The following is a 20,082-nucleotide window of genomic DNA, read 5'->3' on the forward strand; positions in this document are numbered from 1 at the left end:
AGGATTGTAAGGACTGATACAAAGTGAAGTTAAACAGAACCAGGAGAAAAAGTCATACAATAAAAACAATGTTGTAAACATAATCAAATTTGAAGGATTTAATAATTCTCATCAATAAAATATTTAATGATTGTGATCAATACAATGACCAATCAGAATTCCAAAACCATGCTAACTGCTGCAGATAAAGAGCTGTTGAACTCAGAGTTAATACTGAAGTGTATACATACATACATACATATATATATATATATATGTATATATACTTTTTTCTTTCCATTTCTTTATTTTTTGACATTACTAATACAGGAATTTGTTTTACATAATTATTCATATTGATAATGATTGTTGTATCTTTTCAATGACTTGTGGAAGAAAGCGAAGGAGATAATTCAGAATTGAAATTAAAATTAATGTTAGTTTTTAAAATTAAATTGAAAATTTAAAAACACTGAAAGTTTGCCCTTTTCTAATGTTATATCTGTCTCCATGATATTTCAAATATCACTGATAATTTATAAGGTTTTGTTGTTGTTTTGTTTTGTTTTTTCAGTAATGACAGATGTAGTTTGTGCCAAATGACTTTAATAAATCAGGGGAAATTAGGCATTCTAATTTGAAACTATCTTTACAATACAATATGATTAATACTACAAGATAATTACATATCTTGGGTACCAACTTCTTCTTAATGAAAAAAATCAATATTAAAAGATTTAAGGTAGAGTGAGGAGAGACTGTGAGAATGAAATAGCAGCAGACTCTCATTACAGGTGCTAAGGACTAAATCCACTCCCCTTATTCCACAATAAGCTAGTTACAGAAAGAATTTGTTAGGATTTATGCCAGTAACAGGACACTAATAGCGACATACCATCTTTTAGGGGTTCTTATTTTCACCAGTTCTCAAGTTTTTTCCTGTTGTATAACAGAGCCCTGAATCTTCATATAAAGACTGACCTTGCTGGATTTATGTGCACATAACATAGGTTGTGAATTGCGTTCAAAGTGTGGCACTCCTTTCTCTGCAAAAGGAAAGAGAAGACTAATTGGGGAGGCAAAGAAAATAGAATTTTTCAGTTCTTAGAGTTCTGGCCCTTGGAGTTATGCATCATCTGGTGCCTGCATAAGTCTGGGAGATCTTAAATATTTGGACCTATATTGTAGATAAAAATATTATAAATTTAAGAAGCTGAAAGGCCATGAAACCAGTTAGTCTACTGCTGTCTTTTAAAGACTACTTTGTTCAATGGGACAGAGCAACATAATTTCCTGGGTGACAATAGACTAATCTTGACATTTTTTTGTTAAACAAATCTAAGATAGTTATTATCAATGCCACCTGGTGGCTTCATACAGAACTACATTCAAATGCATTGTGACTACCAAGATACCACAAATGTATTATGACTACCTACAAAAAATCTAAAGTACAATTAACAAACAAGAAATTAAGATGTTAGACATGCAATCTGAGAAAAAGAAATAAAGCAACCATATGGGTTTCCAAAGATTATTAAGTTTTCTTTTTCCAAAGGAAACAAAATCCAATCTTTTTTTTAAATTTACAAACATCCAATACTGATGTTTAAAAATATTCGAAATAATAAATAAATAATGCACTCTAACAAGTTCCTTTTATGAAATAGATGCTATCTTAAGACTAAAATAGCTACTGATAAAGAGAGGTATAGAACAAGTTCATTAATATTCCAGCAAAAATGACTTGTAACATATAAAAAGTGATTGCTATGAATAAGTAATGTAAAGATAATAAAACATTAGGAAAACTATTGACACAATCCTATCAATAACAATAGCACTCACAAATACACACATACATGAAGCATAACACTGAAGCATAAACTATTATACTGCTTTATAACTAGAAAGAAACCAAATCTAAAATTCATAGCTTTAAAATACATAGATTTTTTCATAGGATCAAAAATATTTTCAAGAGTAAGAGCTAGTATCACCTACAGTAGTGAAAAACTATAAGCTTTCCCATAAGTGAAAGATAAACCAAAGTATGTTTCCTTCCTCACTTCAAGTAAATGAAATTCTAAAATGTCAATGATTACAAGAGTAACAGAGAAATCAGATGTATAAGCATCAGCTAAAGGAAAATGAAATTATACCTACTTATTGATAAGATGATTATTTTATTAAATTTAGGTAACTGTTAATAAATTAATTGAGATGATTATTAGTTTTAATAAAATATGAGGCTATAAATAAACCCACAGAATAATTAGCATTGTACATAGTACTAACAAAACCTAGGCAACACTTAATGATTATATACTATTCAGAATAATCAGAGAATGCATAAAATAGCTGATGGTCAATTCCCTAAAAACACTGAGGACTTTGATGAATGCAACTGCCAAGGTTATCTGTACAGAAATAAGAGAAGATGTACAAAACTGGATAGCATCATTAACACATAGTATCAATAAATCAGCCAATTTATGAACGAACATTTATCAAGCATGTGCTAAGGGTCAGATTTTTTTTGTAAACACTGAAGATATAAAGATAACAATGGAATAGTCTCTCTGTGCATGTATGTATGTGTACAGAACAGATGGAAAATAAATGACTTTGCAGCTTTAGCAATCATAAAAGGTTACATGACAGAGGTAATACTTGAGTTGAGTTTTGAAGGAAACTAGGTATTATAAGAAATGGAAATGAATAAAGATAGCATTTCATACATGAAAAAATAGTCACAACAATGGCTAAGTGGAGATGGAGTATCATATAAGAGATACAGTTAATAGACTAGTATGATTATATCAAGAAATATTTGGTTGAAGAGTAACATGAAAAAAAAAGAAAATTAGAAAGAGGCCATGTTGCAAAGAGCCAAATAGAGACATATAGGGTCTGTATAGAGACAAATAGGGTCTGTTGTTATTAAACCCTTTCCTGTTTCTGGCTTGTCAGAGAACATGTTGGGGGCTAAGATATCTCCTAGGTATGCTTGGGCCTCTCCTTACAGAGACTAAATAAATGCTTTGTCTTTGTATCTGAAAATGCCTCTGATTAGTTAATTTGGGGAAGGGGGTCTAGCACCCATCCCATATAATTTATGGGGGTTTGGCCCAGGATCTGTGGCTGTCAGAGAGATGGCTAGAATCCTGATTCAAGGCAGGTGCCAGATTGGGTTTTCTCTGACTATTCTTGAGATCAGACACTCAGCCTCCCTCTCTGGACACTGGACAGGGGCACTCTATGGATGGCTTTGGAAAATATGTAACCACTTTTGAGCTTGATGGTCCAAGTTGAGAAGTCGATTCTGTGTATTACAGGAGGTCAAGCTGTGAGACTGGATGCTCTGATGATCTAGTGCAAGGGGTAGCCCTCCTAGCAGGTGACCCTGGAATCATCAAAGAGAAGGAGCAGTCCAACTCAAATCTTTGGAGCAAAAAAAAAATAAGGTGTACTTGATGGGATAATTCTGTTGTGTGTGGAAGGGATGGTCCTCTTTCCATGTGGTTTTTGTTTGTATTTGTGTCCTTGTGCAGAATGTCTTTGTCATGTCTGTTCTATGAGTTAGAATTTGATAAAATGAAAAAGGCTTAACTTTTTTGTAGATCCAACTCTGACCAAAGTTGGAGCTGCAGGAAAATCTGTTCAGAGTAATGATTGGGGAATTTGGTAATTGATCATTTCAAAATTCCAAAGTGCTTGGCATTAAGCAAATTTTATATGAGTGTTAACTTCTTTATTGGATTTAATTGCTTCATATTTGGTACCTTTATACAGGTTTTTAGATGTGACCAACATACAATACCAATGTTGAGATAATGAATTTTATGTGTGTGTGTGTGCGTGTGTGTAAGGTAGATTGGAAGTAAGTCAATTAAGTCCTCCTCCTGGAGGAGGATAATGCATAGAGTAAAGAGTCTCTTTCTTTTTCTTTCCCTTGCCCCATTCCCTGACAGCAGCAGGGACATGTGGGATGAGAGTGAGAGAAAGAATGAAATTTGTTATTTGAGATATGATAGTAAAAGCTGTTTTATATAAATTGTAATCCTATTGCCCTGACTTTTTTTATTATATGAGACAATCGCTATTAAATTGTATATGCTAGAATTGTGAATTGGTTTACTTTAAACACAAGATCTTAGAAATTTGTGTGCAAATATTGAAACATTATTACTGGAAATTTAAAGCTGCATTTGATTTGATTTTAAGTTAAAATATAGATTATTAAAAGAAGTTCTAGGGGTAGCTAGGTGATGGCAGTGGATAGAGCACCAGCCCTGAAGTCAGGAGGACTTGAGTTCAAATCTGGCCTCAACATTTAACACTTCCTACTTGTGTGACCATGGACAAGTCACTTAATCCCAATTGCCTTAGCAAAAAACAAATAACAACAACAACAACAAAGTTGCAGTAATTTACCTTAGGGGTGATCACATATTTATATCCCCCACTAATTAGATAGTATGTTGCTTTCTAAAGTGTATATTGGGTAATTTGTAAAATTATGAGTTATGTATTAAAATTTTGTCTTAAAATTGAAGAGAAAGAGGAGTGAGTCAGAGAGACAGAGACAAAGACAGAGAGAGACAGAGAGAGACAGAGACAGAGACAGAGAGACAGAGATAGCGAGACAGAGAGAGAGAGAGACAGAGAGACAGAGACAGAGAGACAAAGAGAGACAGAGACAGAGAGAGAAAGACAGACAGACAGACAGAGACAGAGAGAGAGAGAGAAGAGAAAGACATACAGAGAGAGAGAGAGAGACAGAGAGACAGAGAGAAACAGAGAGAGAGAGGCACAGCATGTTGGAAAAGGGAAGAAGAGTTAGGTTGGACAAAAAGGAGCAAGCTCCTAGTGGAACTTGCCATTTGCCAAGGAAAAGGAGACACATGTTGAGTTGAAGCATGCCTTTGGCTGGTGGGCTGGATCTTGGGGGGACTTGACACCCAAAAAAGAGTTAGCTGTGAGAAGTGGGGTCGGAAAGCATGGTAGAGTTGGGAGTGCTACCACATGGAGTGGGGGAAGGGGTAAGAGAACCTTGTCAGGTGACAATCTAACTCCCTCTTCTCCCCACTAGATGTGTTTGCTTTTTAACAAACAGCAGTTCTTTGGAGTTCCTCTTCCTCCCTTCTGGTTGAAACATTTTTTAAAGGAACAACCTACATTTACATGGTGTTAATAACTGAATGTTTTATTTTTATTTTTCGAGTCTATAGCTGTTTTGAGGCAAAGTTATTTTTGATTCTGTTTCCAAAACAAAGAAATAAACTTTTAAGAGGTTTGTTGGAACCACAAGTTCTCTGAAAGTGATTTATTTCTACTAAGGTCTCCATATGTCTTCAACGAATTATTAAATGTTTAAATGCATAATGGTCTCCTTGTTTAAGGACTGTGATAACAAATATGATCTATAGCTTTCTTGAAGTACCTAGAGCAGAATTTTAACCTGATTTGATAGGGTTATTTCCAAAAGATTTATAGGAACTCCTCAATTGGAAGAAGTTAAATTAACATTTAAAAAAAAAGAAAGAAATTATTAATGTAAATTCTGATAAGGTTCTTTTATGTGAAATTAAGATATTCTGTTTGAGTTTTAATTGATTGTATTGAGTCATCTTAAAGTTGTACCCATTATTTAAAAGAGCTCTGAGAATAATAGTTTTTGCCTTTGTACCTTCCAACATGTTTTTGTTATGGATAATATACAACTTAGAATTTTTCTATGAATTGGGCATTTTAAAAGCAAAATGATTTGTTGTAATGTTGAACTTAAGCATCTACTTACATGTGAAAGATAAGCTGTGAACCTCTTAGGATGAATCTTTAACTGTGATCCTTGAGAGTTAGATTCATCTGAAGCTTTGATTAATGAGAATTGGAGATAAAATGTCTTGGGACTGCAGTTGATATTTATTTGGAGTTTTGAATTCAGTTATAGCTGTGATAGATCATCAAGACAGTGATCCACCATCTGAAAGAAATATTCCACAAGCTACTCAGAAGAAATTGTTACAGGTGGAAGTTAGTATCTGGGCAAGACTTGAGGACTGCCTGTAAATAAAAGGCTATTAAATTAAAAAAAAAAAAAAAAAAAAAAAAAAAAAAAAAAAAAAAGACTTGAGGACTGCCTTGGCTTCTGTCCAGGTGGGATCCTTCTCTGTTTCCCAGTGGTATTCTTTTGATTAAGAACCCACTTTATTATTCCTGAGTCTGGCTTAAAATGGAATTGTTAAAACTAGGACAGTTACCTGAAGTAAAACTGAATTAAGGATGCTTTATCCTGTATGTGCTCTCAGGTCAACTCCTGAAGGACCAGTTTTGATACCATGTGATGACTGCGTTAGCACCTTGGATACTTTAAAATCAGCCGGAGTCAGGATCAGCAAAAGTCCTTGATCTTTATTCTTTGTGGATGTGAACGGAATGGTGATATGAAGTGAGAGCAATGGGGACACGAATCTGCCAGGAGTGACTCTGGCTTTCTCACTCCACCCACCAAATCCTCCACCCAATCTCCTATACAACAGATTAAGCCTGCAGAGTGGTGGGCAGGGCCATTCTTTCGCCAAGTATATACTAATAGATTATTGCCCAATTGGTAATTAGCCATAAGTGCTTGGACCTCAATGCATCAACTCAGCTTCAGCTCATTACAATACTATTTAAATCATGTCCCTGATTTTTCTTCTTATAGCAAACCTTTATAATCAGAGCAAGTAGTCAATGGAAAATATGCCACAATAGAGTATACACATGATATTCTGATTTGCAACCCAGCCCTGAACGATTCTCTAGTTGCTGCTATAAAATCTTTAACTCTTTTGCTTCTTGGGGCTAGAGTTTCTTTGTCTAAAGACTCACTTTGGCTAAGTATTTGGAGCTACCTCCAACCTTCTCTTTTGCTTATTAGAAGAGGAAGCAGTCTAAGCATGCACTGATCAGACAAAGGTTTTTAGGATCCTGAAAGCTAACTTAATCTTTTGCCTAGAACCTTTTATACTGTATGTTGATGAAAGGAGGGGCTAGGGGTCTCTGGAACCCTATCCTACATCCCTTGCTTATTTCTCAAAGATCTATACTAACTTCAAATACATTTTTCATATTTTTGCATGATCACAGGGGACTATATGGAAAGAAACTTCGTATTGCCATTCCATTCACATCCACAAAGAATGGTGACAGCCAAAAAATTCCCCATTAAGTATGTAGGGAAAACAATTACTGCTAGCTGTTTGTGGACTTGGAGAGATTTCTGTTGTTTTCTAAAGGAAGAGGAATTCACTTCAGGTGAGGGGAAACGGACTTACAGATCAGTTGTTCCTATTGCTGCTTGTTTGCCCCTGACCCTGGCACCTTTAATTCCCCAATTCCTGACTCCTGCATTCCTTCATATAGTTCCCAGGAAAGTAAATTCTGAAAGAACTGCTAAAAAGGCCTACACATGTGCCCCTTGCAGGGGCTTCAGATTGCTTTCCATTTTGTTAACACCTGTACTAATAGGTTAAATCCCTTTCCTTGTATGGCTCTAGAGTTTCTGCTGGGGGAGATCATACTCACTGAAGGGCACAATGTTCCACCAATTGCACTTACTCCTTTGAGGAAACAAAAACAAGAATTTTGGGAAAACATTCTCTGATATTTATCCCAGGGAAAGCAATTTGGATGAGAGGCATTTGTGATAGCCTCATCTCTCCCCCAGCCTTCCTCTGGATGGGGTTACTGTTACTGTCTCTAGTAACCTCCATATTAACTATACTTTTGTTCATTCTTATTCTTTTGTTCATATTTAGTCCTTGTATTTTTAATATACTTGTGAGAGTTGCTTCTTCCAGACTATTGAGTTGTGAAATTCCAACTACTCGATCAACCTGAAATCACCTAATACCTGATTCTGATATTCAGCACTGGACGCTGCTGCCACCAGCTACAAGTCACTTGTCTCTCCTTTTTAGTCCAGACCCATGAGTTAGGGCAAGCTATAAACCCCTGATTAGCCTGAAGCAGCTCCAGAAGATGAGACCTCCATCCCTTTGTCCCAAATGACTCTGGGTCTGGACTGCTTGAGGTGGGATGATGTGATGATGGCTCACAGGCCCATGGGCCTCCACGGTGCTGGTGTCCTATGAATAACTGGCTGCCAGAGGCCAATCTCTTGGTCTGTGATATCAGGGTTTCCAAGATAGATAGTGGGAGCTGTAGAAGCAGAGTCTCTGATTCCTGTTCATTGCTTTAAGCAGCATTATCCCGTCATCTATTTGCTTATGCATTTATTCAGTAGAGTAGTTCAGGATTTAGGCCAGTTCAGGAGCAGCTAAAGTGGTTCCTGAAAGCTTCCGCTGATATGCTGGGGCTGGTTCTAAATGATAGAGGTCACATTACAATTAGTACTGAAGAGGGAGCCTTAAGGCCCAGGTCACAGAGATGCCCTAGCAGAAGAAATTTATGTCAGGACTGGGGTGAGAAATCTTCAAATGTATGAAAAAGAAGGGGGACTGAAAGGGACTGACTGGGTGAAGTTTTCTCAAAGTCTGTGAGACTAGGCCCAAGTCACATGATCCCTATTCCCAGAAGTCTATAGGGTTGAAAGATCAGGTCTATCCAATGAAAAGGCTTGCTTCTTTCGCTATTTAACCCTTTCCTGTTTCTGGCTTCCCAGGGCAAGCAGTCCATGTTGGGAGCTGAGATGTCTTCCAGATGTGCTTGGGCTTCTCCTTGCAGGGACTAAATAAATGCTTTCTTTTTGTATCTGAAAATGTTTCTGATTAGTTAATTTGGGAAGAGGGTCTAGCACCTGTTCCACACAAAGGAAATTAACTTTAAAAAATATTCAAAGTAGGATGGCCTAGCTATACCCTATCAAAAATCATATTATGAAGCATCAATCTCTAATGATCTAGGAGAATATAAATTACTCTTGGACAGAAACTGTTCCCATTTTTGAAACAGTTGTATCCCTAACATATTTCATTAAAGCTTATTGAATTGAAATGTATGCAGGGATTCTCTCCAGTGCTATAGATGAAAACCATTAATGAATGCCCATCCTGGGTATCGCTAATCTATATCTTACTATAAACTCACTAGCAGAACATCATCCAAAGTTCTGATGGCCTTCTTCACTTTCTCTCAATGTCCTAATGATATCAGTGAAGCACAGAGACAGTCTAGCAGCTATCCTTCCTTCTTGACACCATATTTTTGAAATATTGCATATTAATACATGCATATATAGCACATGGACAGGTGCTCTCAGAGAAAAGACATTCTGAGTTCCTAAGTTTAAGTACTGCTTCTGACTAGTGCTATCTATGAACAAATCGTTTAACCTCTTAGTGCCCCACATAAAGCTTTAAGACAAGAATTTGCAAGATTTTACTGATGTACTTTTGGTAGAAGTACAATCCACAGGGAGAGTCCCCTACATATATAAAATGACAAGTGCTAAATAAAACAACAATAATTTTTATCATTATTAAAAATAATTCAATTCAATCTCCCCTTCCAATTATTTAATGACATTTTTTTTACATTGCTTTACTTCCCTAATTCCTTGTTTATAATGTACTGTAACCTACTGAGGTCCACATTAGTGAGTCTTATTTTCAGTTGTTCAGAGATCATAAAACCATGATGCACTGCCATACAACATCATTCTGGAAGAACACTGGTACTGAAAACACAGGACTTTTTTTTTTCAGGAAGAAGCATGCATTAATTTTTTTTAATCTTGCATATTCCCAAAGCAATACGAACTATCTCCTTCCTCCTTATCATCCCATAGGCCTGGTATGTAAAAGATAATAAAGAGATCTGATCAAAAGCAAAAACAAGAAGAGGACAAGAGTAACAAGTAGCTTTTTCTTCTTTTGAAGCAGGAAGGCCTTAGGACCTCTTGAAGAAATAAGGAGATTCAATTTGATGATCTCAAAGGTTCCTTCAAGTTCAATGATTTGTCACTTCTACTATACTATTTACAGATATACCAAACTTGCTCTTATGATTAATTAAATGACTTATCTTATCACACAAATCAGGATTATCTGAGGCAGGATTTGAAGAATGTCCTGACTCCAAATACTGTTCTATATGAACTATTAATATGGCCATTTTAATATCTATCATTGTCCATTCATCAACATATGGGAATTAAGGAGCAATTCCCTGTTTAGAAGGGAATTCTTGAAAAACCTTGTCTCCAATTGATACATTTTCTTCTTATAATCCAGAAGCCTGAGGCAGACATTCTTCTAAATTCTATTCCCAACCTTCATTTTATCCCAAATTACTAACTCATCAGGGAAGAAAACTGTCAATTTTAACACAAGGAAAACAGGTCTTTAAAAAAAAAAAAGAGGAATGCTAATAACCTAAATTGTGCACTCTACTTACTGTTCTATTGTGGGAAGAAGATACTTTGCATAATTTTCTCCACCCCTCTTTCTTCCCCTTAGAACTACTGAAATCCTTTTCAAATCATTAGTCCTGCCAAATATTGATTATAAAAAGAAATCTCTCCCAGCTGGAATAGCTATGAGTATCAAATCACACTTCCCAAAAGGCAAAAAAAAATCCTTTCTACTTTTTACTCTCTTTCAATTTCCTTCCTAATTTGCCTAATTTTCAGTTCCACACAATATGCATATTTGAAAGACATGCAAAGCAATATAAATACATTTTCATTATAGGACATCACAACAAAACCCTTATGTATAAGAAAGTGCTATACAAATGTAAGGCATTTTTATAATTCATAATTAAAATCCTCCACCTCCAAGCAGGATGTTAGCTCCTTGACTTTTTTTTTTCTTTATATCTTCAGGCCAAAAACTTATATAGTGCACAGATGTCTCATGAATACTTTCTTCAAGAAAAGAGTTTTAAGGTACTAGAAATGGTAAGCACCAAATATAATTACACAAACACAAAATGAAATTGACTACATTTTAACTGACTAGAAACAACTTATTATTAACATGGGAATCATTCATGAATCAGGTTTCTTTGCAAAAGAACAAAATCAAGGAAAGAATAGAAGAAAGTATAAAACTGATAAAAGGTTGTAATGAGCAATTAAAAGTATTCCAACCTGATATAACTAAATAAGTTATTAGTGCTGAGCTAATGAGTAATTGATGGAAGAAAGGGCATCAAGATCAACGATGATTATTTTTTAGAGAAATTTAATGTCTATATCAGTAGTCAACTGAAAAAATGAACTCAAAAACTATCTTAATAAACACTTGATCAATTTACCAGATAAAGAGAGATATGAAATCAAGAGCTATGCTATTTCAGGATATAAGCTTGTTTATAATATCTCATGGAAAAAAGATAATATGATTATGAACAGAATTACCTGATAAGATATCATAAGATACGAGATATCAAGAATCTGTGGAGAGAAAAACAAGTTTGAAGGAAGCTTGGCAAAGAATCAAACTAATCTAAGACATACTGAGGGCATTAAGGGATGAAATTAGAAGGATAACAAATGGAGGAAATATGGCACTTCTCAGCCAAGAATTTTGTAACAAACACTTTGCAGTATGAAAGACAATGGAACCGTCACATTTGTATTTTATCATCACATTCCTAGATGTGCTGAAAGAGGAAATGTAAGTGAAGAAAATCAAGATAGAAAAAGTAGCTAGACCAGGCCATGAAAACTTTTTATATTTATATATGAAAACATTTTATATAGTTCTGGCCATAGAGTCACAAAACCCTGAGTTCAAATTCTTTCAAGACATTCACTAGCTGGGTGATCTCAAAGAGTCACCTAACTTCTATCTGCCTCAGTTTCTTCATCTATAAAATGGGGATAACAATATTATCTACCTCCTAGAGTTAGGTTAAAATGAAATCTTATACATAAAAAACTTGGTAAACCTAAAAAGTGTTATGTAAATAAATGCGAATTATTATTATTTTCATCCTAATATAAACTGAGACATTGATTTTCAAAGTATCTAACCCTAAGTATAGAAAAAATACTTGAATTTTATTTTTACCAAATAAAAGTGACCAAGAAAATGTCAATAACTATCAATATATTTACTTGCTTTCTCAACTTTCTCAGCAGCATATACATTTTAAGAGATAAATATATTATGCATCACTGATGAGTGAATTAAAAGAAAAAAATAGACTTTTCACCAGCAGTATTCTATAGAAGACTACTTTACTATTTTACTTTATGACTTTACTTTTTTACTTTACTTTACTATTAAATAATGACTGGATAATGTAGAGAGTACAAAATTTCATCATGTTTATTGTTGATTATAAAAATAGAATTTGTGTTAACACTTTAAAATATTACCTCTAACAAGTCCTCCCCTTTGCATATGTAAAAATTATACAATATTAATCCAAAAATGTAAAAGAAAAATTTTATTTAATAACCATTTAATCAGTGATATTAAACAAAGAATAAAACATAAGATATAGATTTGCTATAGATGTTTTCCAGTCATGTAGATATATAGTATAGAGTCCAATTTGAAGAGTGTATGCTGTAGAGATCCTACTGTTTCTTGAAGATGTGCTAATTGCATCAAACCCCAGAACTTTAGGCAGTTTCTTCAATAAGATGCTAGATTTCAGACAAGAAAGGACATTGGAGTTCAATCTCATTTTACTAATGAGGAAGATGAGACTTAGAGAAGTTAGGTAAGTTTGTGATCAATGTTCATATAGACTTAAATGTCAGAGTTGATATTTGATCTCAGAAGGGTTTGGCTTAATTGTCCACAGAAGAAAATTTAAAACAATGAGGAATGCTTTCTTCCTCCATTTCCAGGCTTCCCCACTATATTATACAATTAAATTGGGAGTCTATAGAGATGATATCTAACACTGCATAAAATACTGAAAATTATTTCACTGAAAATAACCAATAGGCTGGGTTCAGAATTGAAGAGCAGGAAACACACAGTTGGTTAGCTTTTGGAAAATTAGGAAATTATTTTAATGATTCTAAGGTCTTCCCTGAAACAAAGGCACAACATTTTCCAGCAAAATAAGGTAGGGTGGGAGAAGTGGGATAGAAAACCAGTCTTCAATTTGGGAGGACCAGAGATTAAGTGCTACCTCTGAGGGAAAAAAAAAGTTATGTGACCTTGTACAAGCACTTAACTTTTCTATGTTTTGACACTTCTCTAAGATTATAAGCCTCAGGCAAGCTGTTAATCTGCAATGGAGGACATTTTCCTTTTGCCTAAATAAATCCATTCTCAGGTTTGAACCCAGCCCCACCCTAATCTTTTGAAATTGTTCTATGAGTTCTTGTTATAGCATATGCCAGCCTCCAAAGAACTGAAACTGAAGTTTATCCAATGGAAAATGGAAAGGCATGTGATGAATATGAACAGGTTACAGTATATCACAAATCAGTGCTTATGCAGAAGAAGCAATTTTAAAATATGTCATCAGAGAAAAGAATGCCCAGGGAGAAAAAAAGATGAAAAAGTGCCATAGTGAGACAGAGGGAGTTAATTGATCATCCTTCCCTCCCTTCCTATCTCAGCAAGTTTCATTTTGATTCTAAAGAAGAATTTAAGGAAGGATGGAGCAGAGAGTTTTACAGGAAGAGAAAATATAATCTATATTTTTGTACTAAGTAGACACATTGTTAAGCTCGCAAGATCATCAGGTACTGTTAACATCAAGCAAGTGCATAGCACTTAGGGGACATATGATATATTCTTGTTGAATTGAACTATTGAATGCATTAAAATATTCATATCTCATTAATCTCTCCATATAATTGATTGAATAATCATAATTTAAACACAATATGGGAGCCCTAGAAGGAACATTTTCAAATATATGGCAAGCTTTAGACCATACTAAAATGAGTGATAATATATGAAATTCAGCCACATCAGGAATGTCATCGTTCAGAAGTTTTAAATGTGAAAAAACTGTACCATCAATTTTGCTTTGAAAATGTCCACTTCTAAAAACAGGTCACAAATCCCACACATGAAATGTCAACAAAATCTCTAACAAGGAAAACTGCTTTGGAACCTCCTTTCTTCTCTGTGCATGTAGGGATTTTAGAAATATCCTCAAATGATTGTCTTTTCATATTCTTCCTGAAATTATCATATCCTCCTGCTCTGTAGTGTTGTAGAGTTCATTATTGCAATGGGGCTGCTGTTATCATTTGTTGAGCCTCCCAGATTGTACAGGATATGAGATGAGGTACATTGGAATTACATTAAAGATAAGAACAAACAGTATTTAGTGATTTTTTTTTAAATATCAAGTTATTCTGCATAGCCTCAATTGCAATCTTAAAAAGGGGAGTGGGTTTGGTTTTTATATTTTTTTAATCTTACTCTATAGGACAGTTGTAAAAAAAAATAAAAGCTTTCCTAGAAAATTAAAAAGAATTGTGCAAAAAAAAACAAAAAACAAAAAACAAAAAAAAAAACATTCAGGCAAAGCAAACTCCTGATGCGTTTCACATGTTTCTGACTGAGGATAGAGCCAGCAAGGACTGTAATGAATGTTCCAAGGAGTTTAATCAATGTCCAGAGGAGAAATCATATTTGCCTTTAGGTATTACATCAGGTCACACTTTCTTGACTAAGAAGACTGAACCTATAAACTTGGCACAGTTTGAGTAAAAGGCCTCGCAGCTCAAACCTTTGTTTTCTCTGCAGTGAATTCAGCATAAAAGAGTATTTGAAGACGTATTAGTTTTATTTTGAGACCCAAGACTGAGAGTTGCAGGGGGTATGAACTCATAGTCTTTAGCATATAGGAACTAAATCTAGGGTTTCATTAGCACAGGGAACTTCCAGCTCCAGGCAAAATGAAGAAGTGGAAAGGTTCTTTCCTTGATCTTCCAACTCACCTTTCTAGAACATTAGCAATCTACCACACTGCCAGCAACAAATGCCCAGTGCTGACTTGGGCTATTCTGTCCTGGAAAAAAGCAAACAGATAGAATAATACAAACAATCATTGTTGCCCCTACCAAAGATATTTGCATTTTGAAAGTGCATATACAGAGAATATAATGTATTGCTAATAGGTACATTTCAGATTGCATGGATTTTTTGGTGGAGGGGGATCTGGTGTTTAGATAGAAGAGAGAGGCTGCTCAGGGATCAAAGTTGTCTGGCTATGATTGGTATGAATTATAGAACTTGATATGCAATCATAGGACAATGACCGAAGACTGTATTTCCCTCTACAAATGATTAGAACAAAGCTTCTTTACCTGTGGGGTCAGGATCCATATGGGCTCATATAACTATATGTGGGGATCTTGAAAAATTTGGCAATCATGAAAGATATTAAATATTCCATCAAGATTTAATTCTTTATGTGAAAATAAACAAGTATATCTATCATTAGTATGTAAATTTGCTTTTGTTTCTACTAAATGGTAAAATTATATGTATACCAAAGAATTGTTTTAAAATAAATTTGTTTTATTTTTATTATCTGTAAATTTTTGATTAGTATACTTATTTTATTACATATATACTTATGTTTGGGTAACAATTTCTTGGGTAAAAAGGAATTCCAGGTGGAAAAGACATAAATGCTAGATTAGAGCACCAATGATTTACCCAGGGCCACAAAGCCAGTAAATGTCAGTAACAGGACCTGATGCAAGGGTTGTCTTGCATATATCTGATGTGTAATAATAATAAATAATAACAATAAAGTTAAATTATTAGACTTAATGGAAAGTAGCAGATCAATGAAATAATGTAAAACAGAGAGAAGTAGGCATTACATTGATCTGTGAGGCTGCAACTGAGAGTAGATTCATTAGTACAGTGAAAATAAATTCTTGTAAGTGTAACCCAAAGCAATTTTGTACATATACTTACCTATCTAGAAAACAAATAAAATCCAGATATCACCCAATATGACACCACAAAGTCAGGCATGGGTTTAGAACCACCTCTGATTTCTTTCAGTCTAGTACAATCTTCAAGATAATATTGGCACTGAAATTCCAATGTATGTTTCCCCAAGCCTATCACTTTTTGGATGCCATCCACAAACAATGATTTCTTGCTATATCTATCTCCACAATGATCTGTTATCTTCTTGCCTGCTAGGAATATGATTCATGGGATTTCAGGAAATGACTTTTGCCACAATCAAACTCCTCAGCCCTCCATTTGGCATTTCCCTAGTCTCACAAAGCTGTTTATTGCTTCACAAATTCTTCTATCCTTCCATAATCCTTAGTTAAATACAGCTCCTATTCTCTCCTATTTATAGGTTATACAAAGGGAAAGGAAAAAGAAGTATTTCTTGATGATTCATTGCCCACAGCCCTTTGATGGAATGAAAGCTGCTTCTAATTCTGATTCTACTCTCTCGAGTCCTAAACTGAATAATATTTATTGAGATCTATGAACTTTAACTTCTACTTTAATTGGAAGTCACAGGTAACAAGAAGGAATGCCTCTCAAGCTTCTTTTATTCTCTCTGACCAGTGGTTTGAAAGGAGGAACACTCAGACTAAAAATCAATGGCAGAAGTGGGAATCACTGGTCATTGCAATGATCCCAAGGTGATACATCCAGATTGTGAGGCAGGTCGTAAGACTAGCTTTTCATGGTTAAAAATAGAAATAAATATTCTCTTCAAACTCTCAGTTCTTTAGTTTCAGAGGGACTTCATAGTGTGTGTGAGCTTTTTATTTTTCTTTTTCTAAACTTATGTTTGTTCTTTCTTCCTCTGGATCCTCTTCTTTTAAATGTATATGAAGATGTAAAAAGTATTTCTTCATGGGGGAGTTCGCCTAAATTATGTATGTTTCTCAACCTACTTCAATACTCTGCCATGAAAGAACATATTGAAAAGCATATTCTACCTTATCACAAAATGAAACCATTGTATCAGCAGAACCACTAAGAGAATAATAACATTTCTAGAAATTTAAGGTTATTATAGAATTGTATTTACAAGCTTATAAAATAGATGTAAAGATACTAATATCCTTATTTTAGAGATAAGGAAAATGAGGTTCAAAAAATTGTCGATTTTTACTTAATTAATTTATTCCATTATATCACAGAATCTCAGAGTGACTTCTGAGCCTAGTAGGTTTTAACCTGTGTTTACTAAGCAAGAATATAATTTTCATCATCACTTCAAAGAAGCAATATTGTCAGTCTTTTCTTAAAGATTTTCTATGGAAGACAAATCACTGTCTTCTGTGGAAAGGATTTTAGTTGTATATAGTGGTCAGAAACTTTTCCATACACCAAGCCAAATGGCCTTGTCTGCAACAGCTACCCTTTGAAAGAAATCTTCTCCCATATAAATCTTCTTCCATATAACTGCCCTTCAAATACTTGAAGTCTGTTATCAATTCTCTATACCTACTCTCTTCTTCTACTGGTTAAATATCCCAGTGCTTTCAAAGAACCCTAGCTCTTAAGGGGTTCAAACTGCTATCTTTGTGTAGGTAACTCCCAAATTAAGGTATCCGGTCCTCAATTCTCAGATGAAGAAATTAAAACTATTTCTATCCATATGAAAATATGCTCCAAATCATTATCAGAGAAATGCAAATTAAGACAACTCTGAGATACCACTACACACCTCTCAGATTGGCTAGAATGACAGGAAAAGATAACATGGAATGTTGGAGGGGATGTGGGAAAATAGGGGCACTGATACATTGTTGGTGGAATTGTGAACACATCCAGCCATTCTGGAGAGTGATTTGGAACTATGCTCAAAAAGTTATCAAACTGTGCATACCCTTTGACCCAGCAGTGCTACTACTGGGCTTATATCCCAAAGAGATACTAAAGAAGGGAAAGGGACCTGTATGTGCATGAATATTTGTGGCAGCCCCGTTTGTAGTGGCTAGAAGCTGGAAAATAAATGGATGTCCATCAATTGGAGAATGGTTGAGTAAATTGTGGTATATGAATGTTATGGAATATTATTGTTCTGTAAGAAATGATCAGCAGGATGAATACAGAGAGGATTGGCAAAATTTACATGAACTGATGCTAAGTGAAATGAGCAGAACCAGGAGATCATTATATACCTCAACAATGATACTGTATGAGGATGTATTCTGATGGAAGTGGATTTCTTCGACAAAGAGAAGATCTAACTCAGTTTCAATTGATCAAGGATGGACAGAAGCAGCTACACCCAAAGAAAGAACACTGTGAAATGAATGTAAACTGTTTGCATTTTTGTTTTTCTTCCCGGTTTATTTTTACCTTCTGAATCCAATTCTCCCTGAGCAACAAGAGAACTGTTTAATTCTGCACACATATATTGTATCTAAGATATACTGTAACCTATTTAACATGTATATGACTTCTTGCCATCTGGGGGAGGTGGTGGAGGGAGGGAGGGGAAGAATTGGAACAGAAGTGAGTGCAAGGAATAATGCTGTAAAAAAATTACCCTGGCATGGGTTCTGTCAATAAAACGTTATTAAAAAAAAAAAAAAAGGTATCTGGTCCTTCTCTTTCCTGATTTTGTGGTATGTATCTCCAACTGACTACTGAACATATCTATCCAGATATGTTATGGCATCTTAAACTTAACATGTCTAAATTAAAACTTTTAATCTTTTCCCCTAAAATCATTTCTTCTAATTTTTCTGTTTTTGTTCATGATACAACCATTCCTTCAGTCACCTAAGCTTGCAACTTGCAATTTACATCAGATCCTTATCAGATCAGATCCTTATATATCCTTATATAGGTGATAGCATCCTAATTGGTTTTGTAACCTAAAGTCTTTCCTCTTTCTAGTCCTTCCTCCATGCAACTGCCATCTGATATTCCTAAAGCAACAGAAATCTTTTTTTATTATTATTATTTTCTTTTTAAATTTATTTTCAAAACATATGCAAGGATAATTTTTGACATTGACCTTTACAAAACCTTGTGTTCCAATTTTCCCCTCTTCCACTCACCTTCTCCCCTAGATGGCAAGTAATCCAATATATGTTAAACATGGTAAAATATATGTAAATCCAATATAGGCATATGTATTTATAAAATTATCTTGCTTCACAAGAAAAATCAGATCAAAAAGAAAAAAAGAAAATGAGAAAGAAAATAAAATTCAATCAAAAGAAGTGAAAATGCTTTATTGTGATTCTACCTCTTCCCACAATCCTCTCTCTGGGTGTAGATGGTCCTCATCATCACAAGATCATTTAAACTGCTGTTGCCATGTAGAATGATCTAGTTCTGCTCATTTCACTTGGCATCAGTTCATGTAAGTCTTTCCAGGGTTCTCTGAAATCACCTTGCTGATTGTTTCTTATAGAATAATAATATTCTATAATGTCCATATCTCATAACTTATTCAGCCATTCTTTAACTGATGGACATCTGTTCAGTTTCCAGTTCTTGCCACTACAAAGAGGGCTGCCACAAACATTTTGGCACATGTAACCCTTTCCCTTCTTTAAGATCTCTTTGGGATATAAACCTAGTAGAGACACTGATGGATCAAAGGGCATACACAGTTTGATAATCCTTTGAGTATAGTTCCAAATTGCTCTCCAGAATGATTGGATCACTTCACAATTCCACCAACAATGTGTTAGTGTTCCATTTTTCCCACATTCCCTTCAACATTCATCAATATCTTTTCCTGTCTCTTAGGTAATCCCTTCTTCAAAAATCTAGAGAAACTTTAGTTTCTCATTGTTAAAATGTAATTAAATGTTAAAATGTAAGTCCTAAAGGAGGGGACTATTTCACTATTATCTTTGGGTCCTGCAGTGTTTAGTACATAGTAAGTGACTAAGAGGTGTTCCATTGAATTGAATAACACAAGTTTATATGCCTTTTACTTAACTTTCAAGAACTATTTTTTATTATACATAAGGAATATATTTTCTAATGCTCCTCAACCCCAGGCTATAAACTTTTTCAAGGAAGAAATCCTTTGTTTATTTAGACTTTGTATCTTTCCAAGTGCCTGACACAGTCCTTTGTGTATGGCAGGGGCTGAGAAGCGTACCAGGATATCTATGCTCAGATCCCAATATAAACTTCTAATTGGCTTTGTGATCAACATAGCAGGGTATAGATGTTCCTATTCTTTTATGTG

This window comes from Sarcophilus harrisii, chromosome 1 (genome assembly GCF_902635505.1).
Source record: "Sarcophilus harrisii chromosome 1, mSarHar1.11, whole genome shotgun sequence".
In the NCBI taxonomy this organism is placed as follows: Eukaryota; Metazoa; Chordata; class Mammalia; order Dasyuromorphia; family Dasyuridae; genus Sarcophilus; species Sarcophilus harrisii.